Source organism: Alexandromys fortis, unplaced genomic scaffold, assembly GCF_014885135.2.
Source record: "Alexandromys fortis isolate MF-2015 unplaced genomic scaffold, M_Fortis_MF-2015_v1.1 scaffold_53, whole genome shotgun sequence".
NCBI lineage: Eukaryota > Metazoa > Chordata > Mammalia > Rodentia > Cricetidae > Alexandromys > Alexandromys fortis.
In genome coordinates this window covers 5,751,891-5,757,433 of record NW_026067939.1, presented here as the reverse complement: position 1 = coordinate 5,757,433, position 5,543 = coordinate 5,751,891, and positions in this window count along the sequence as shown.

Here is a 5,543-nt window from a genome sequence, read left to right as displayed (position 1 = left end):
GTGGACATCACCGCCTCTGGTCATTCTGTTGGTGGCCATTAACATGATAGCTATGTTTATTCAACTGTTTTAAAAGAATTCACAAATTGTAGATGAAGAGAAGAAAAACCACCCGTTAGCAGCTGCTCATGTTTTCTTTATTCTATTGTTGGCTTATTACAAGTTAATATGGGTGCAGGGGAGGACTTAGATCAAACCCAGGGCCATGCATTTGCTACTTATATGCTCTGCCGTGGAGCTTCACTCCCAACTCAGTGAGTCACTTTTTTATTATTTATTTTTCAGTGTGTGTGTGTGTGTTTGCAGAGCCCATGGAGGCCAGAAGAGGGTGTCAGATCCCCTGGAGCTATTGTGAGTTACAGGTAATTGTGAGTCACCTGATGTGGGTGCTGAGACCCAAACTTGGGTCATGGGCTCTTAACCACTGAGTGTCAAGTTCCACAAGTCACCTTTTAAAGCCTCCTGTTCTGAGATTGCTGTCACCTCGGTTCTGCCGGCAGCAGATGGTTTTGAACTCGGCTCTCTGGTGCTTGAACTGTGGATGCAATCCAGAGAAAGTATCTCACACAGTTATTTTCACTGGTGTTGGACAGCTGTATGCTTCTTGTTCCTCTACTGTGAGAGTGACCAGAGCCTCTTCATTTCCAGGATGTTTTGATTTAAAACCAAATATCTTCCTACTAATTCCTGAGCAGAAGAGGAAGGAAGAGGGGAACTGTTCTGTATCTTGGCCCACTGGATTAGATTGAGGCATTGGTTTTTCAGGAAGTTTCCTCCTATGAATTTTCACGTGGAAACATATTTCACGCCATTTTCTGAGGACTCCTGTTTGCTGTCTATGTCCTCATGAGAATGGTGGTTCCTAACAGGTGGGGCTGGACATTGTCCATGGTCTGGAGTCCTTCTTGGGGTAGACCAGTTGGTCCCTGCCTGACCCTGGGCTAGGGGGCCAGCGATACAGGGTTGGGATGGGGGTTTTCAGACAGCATTTCCAGGCCTCCCTGACATGCTGCCTGGTCTGGGGAGTTCTGACAATGGCTTTCCATTGGTGCCTAGTGGGGGAGGTCCTGTGAATTCTGGGTGATGGTATCTGAGATTCTGGCTGAGGCTGTGCCCTGGATGGAGTTATGTCCATTTTGCCCTGTGTTGATGTGTTAGAGTCCTTTGAGCCTGCCACCTTCCTCCGTCCCATTCTCTGCTGGCTCCTGTCTTGGAAGGGCCACACACATTAGCAATGAGTTTGGTTTCCAGGTGAGAGGATGCTCCTTGCATTTATAGCCGCATTTTCTTCTCAGGCAAACTTGGAAAGCAGAAAGAAAGAAAGAAAGAAAGAAAGAAAGAAAGAAAGAAAGAAAGAAGGAAGGAAGGAAGGAAGGAAGGAAGGAAGGAAGGAAGGAAGGAAGGAAGGAAGGAAGGAAAGAGAAAAAAACCAGTAAAGCTAAAGGTTCTGAGACTTACAGCAATTAGTAGTACATGGGATGCTTGAACGAATTCAGTGAGATTTTCAGTTTGCCTTGGTTTCGAAACCTATTTGAGCGAGAGTATTAGTTCCTCTTCTGGCCTGTGATAGTAGGACGGACACCCTACAAAGCAACTCTAGAGGGAGGGATTTATACAGCTCATTGTTGGAGGGGATCTAGTCCAGCATGGCTGAGAAGGCTGCAGAAGCCATGGCGTTGACCCTGGGATGTGATGTGGCTGGTTGCACCGTGGCTGCAGATGGGATATAGAGGGCTCAAGCTGGCAGCTGGCTGAACTACAATCCTAAAAGCCTGCACCCAGTGGCCTGTTTCTACCAACCAGACCTCATCTCTTAAAATGTCCACAACTCTTTCAAGACAGTGCCAGTAGTTGGGGACCAAGCGCTCAAACATCCGAGCTTTTGTGGGTGCATCTTGCATTTAAAACATGATTGAAAATAAAACCTGCCTGGAACATGTACTGAAAAAAACACTCAGATGGGGAGTTGCCGTGCAGGTGGTCACTGAGGTAGGGGTGGGGGGGGTGAGTACCAGGAGTCCTTTGGGACCCGGCGCTGCCTCTGTCAGGAGCAGTGTGGAAAGCAGAGCATCCAATGTCCACTTGGTGTTGCGATTCAGATTGGAAGCCATGTGCTCAGGCTTGGTTGCCTGCTGGTGACATTTTTGGGAGCACAGTTGGAGGACAGAGGTCACAGACACTTGTCCCCGAGGCTTATGCTTCTGGCTCACTGTGAGGACCCCCCCCCCCCCCCCCTTTGCCCCACCTCTGCTCCGGGCCATGGTTCTGCCTCTCCATAAAGGGGCTCATGAGCAATGGAGCCGATTCCCTGAAACTTCTAAGACGGCTGGGGATTTCATGGCCTCATGAATGCTAGACAAATACTCCACCAGCTGAACTTCCAGCCCAACCCAGGATGTGTTTCTTAACCTCCTACAGCCTAACAGAAAGGAAACCACATTCACCCGTGTGGTAGACTCTGCTAGCAGAGAAGAATTTTTAAAATCTGGTAACCACTTAACCCCAAACCAGATATTTAAATTATTTTGACTTAATCAGGAGGCCTACTTCTGCACCTTGGGTGTTATAGCATGCATAGTTATTTCAGAGGAAGCAAGCATATGCATTTTTAATGTTAACCTTTGCTTTTGGTAATTGGAAATAATTTATGAAGAACAAAGACTGGTGTTGATTACACTTTGTTTAGAAAAAGAAACGAGAAGCACGCAGAAGCCCTGGAGCATTCGTATGTGGCTCCTGTCTTCGAGTGCCAGGTGCTAGAGGCACAAAAATATAAGTAATGTGACACCTTCTATGCCGGGAAGCGAAGCAGGACAGAGGCCTTGGTCACTGTGGTAACTGCATGGTTGTGTGTGTGCACGTGTGTTCCCTTGACTTGCTGTGTCTTTAATATGGGGAGAGAAAGGTATTTTGGAGACCTCTGCTTGGGTTCACTGGTACTAACATGCATTCGCCACCTTCTCACCTTGAGAACTTCCAGCCTCAGGCTCCTTCTATCCAGGGGTGGTTGTCGGAGGCTCCATACACACCCTTGAGAGTCTTCTCAGGTTAAAGTGCTGACTCTGACCAGCACAACTCAAAGGAAGGAGTCCCTGCCTGGGAAAAGCCCCTACCTGGGAGGAGTCACCTGGGAGGAGTCCCTGCCTGGGAGGAGCCTGCAGTTACCCAGCCTCTCAGTGTATCTGGCCTCCACTGATTTTTGTCTGATGATGGGCAGAGAGTGAGACCTGGGACAGTGAGTTTGTCACAGAGGAGAGGCCACACTTGTTTCCCTCTGGACCCCTGGAGATGAGTGGGGGGCCTGGTGGGAAGAAATAGAAAAGACACCTCTCTAAAGAAGGGTCTGAGAGCCTTTTCCTGCTAAGAAGGAGCGTGGTTAGCCCAGGACCAAATGATGTGGGATTCTGCTGTGGGACTCTGCAAATTCACACGGCTTAAAAGAGGGAATTAATACTGAGACCAGAAGGAAGACATGTCTTAAGCCAAAGGAAGGCAATTACATGTGGGGCCCAGGAAAGCATGCTGTATAATTTAGGCAAGTAGAGAGCTTTTCTGTTTGCAATTTAAAAAGGACGTCCCTCTGAGAGCCCAAAGGGTAGCAAGAATTAGAATAATTCAGAGAGCCCCGAGGTGCGTTTTTTTTCCAAGTTGAAGAGTACGATAATGTATTTGTTTAATTCACAGCAGGTCGTGGCCTGCGGTTGTCAGGGAGAACATTTTCGTGTGTTTTACTTTGAGACTCAAATGTTGAACAAAAATAGTAAAGTGATTCTTAAAAACCATAATTTACACAAGCACTTGAGTATTGAGGTCTGCCCCATTTTCCTGGGAAAACAAGATTAAAGGGACTGGGAAATGAGTCAGAATACTATGGCCATTTTTTCTTTTTCTTTCTTTTTTTTTTTTTTTTTTAGATTTGGTTACATACTTTCTGAGTTGCTTTTCTGGTGGCTACAATAAACTACTCTACCTCTTGAGGAGAGGTTCATCTGGGTTCACAGTTTGAGGGTACATCGTGTCAATATGGGAAGCCAGGACAATGGAAGCTTGAAGCGGTAGGTTGCCCTGTGTCCCAGGTCAGGAGGAACACAGGAATGAATGCTTAGACATGGCTGACCATCCCCTTTGGTGAAGGCGTAAGTCATGAACAATGCCACACCAGTTTGGAGTTATGATTAATAGGGTGTTATTTATTTAAAGGGGAAAAAACTTACAGATCATCTTCCCAGACAACAGCCATCTGCACAACCAGGAAGGGAGTCAAGTCGCCAGCGGAGCAGGAAGTGAAGAGAGAGAGCAGAGGAAGTAGCCGCTTTTTTAAAGGGAGAGAGACCACGCCCCAATGGGCTGGTATCACAGCAGCTATTGGTTGGAGGGGCGGAAGGACCTCCTGCAACACTCTGGGGTGAGTCCTAGGACCCCAGCCCCTGGAGCAGTGACTCAGGTACTCAGGATGGATTTTCCTCCTTTAATTAGCTTAATCTAGATAATGTTTCAGAGATGTGACCAAAGGAGAACTTAATCCAGCCAATCCCCTCACAGGCCCAGGAGACAATGTGATCTAGACAATTCTTTACAGGCATGACAACAGGCTTGCGTCCTAGGTGAGCCTCGGCCCGGCAAGTAGACAGCGTGAGCCACACACAGCAATAGAGAACTTGGAGTTTACTGCTTAACCCATCCGGTTTTGTGAAAGTTCATTTTCAGGCAATTCGCTGCCAGACATCCTGCATTAAACACGTTCGTACGTAATCTATTCAGACAGCTATTGATTCCTGAGGATTGAGGAGGGTCACAGGTCTAAACAAACACTTCAAGATTCTGAGTAAGTATTGTCAAATCTCATTCATGAAAGGTAGTGACAAAGTACAATTCACTCATACTAGCAAAGTAAAAGAGTGTGTCTATATTCACATTGTCTCCAACATGGATAATCGGTATTTTAAAAAATTAGTATTCATGAGACTCCCAAAGTACTACAAGCTATTGCTTTTGCCTTTGGTTGCCTTCCAGAGGTGAAACTATGGCCATTTTTTCCATGTATGTGCCTGTAGTATGTGTTTGTGTCATGTGTTCAGATGTGTGTGGATGCATAAGTGTGTGCAGGCACATGGGTGAGGAGGCCAGAGGGTGGATCTTCCTTGGCCACTCTCCACCGCACACACTGAGCCATAGCCTCTCACAGTACCTAGAGCTTATCGTTTGGCTAGTCAGGCATCCGGCTTGCTCTGCTACTCCTGTCTCTGAGCACTGGGTTTACAGGTGAACTGCATTTACCTGAGTGCTGAGGATCGGACCTTGGTTGTCACACATGGGAGAGGAACACTTTACTCTCTGAGCCAACTCCCCAGCCCAAATGTGGCCATCTTTGTAAGGTCATTTTGCTCGAATTTCATCAGAATTTTTGCACTGGTTAGTCTTTTTGTCTACTAGAGACATCTGGAAAGAGGAAACCTGAACTGAGAAAATGTCTCCACCAAATTGGCCTGCCGGCAAGTCTGTAAAGTGTTTTCTTAATTAGTGGTTAATGGAGGGAGCACGGC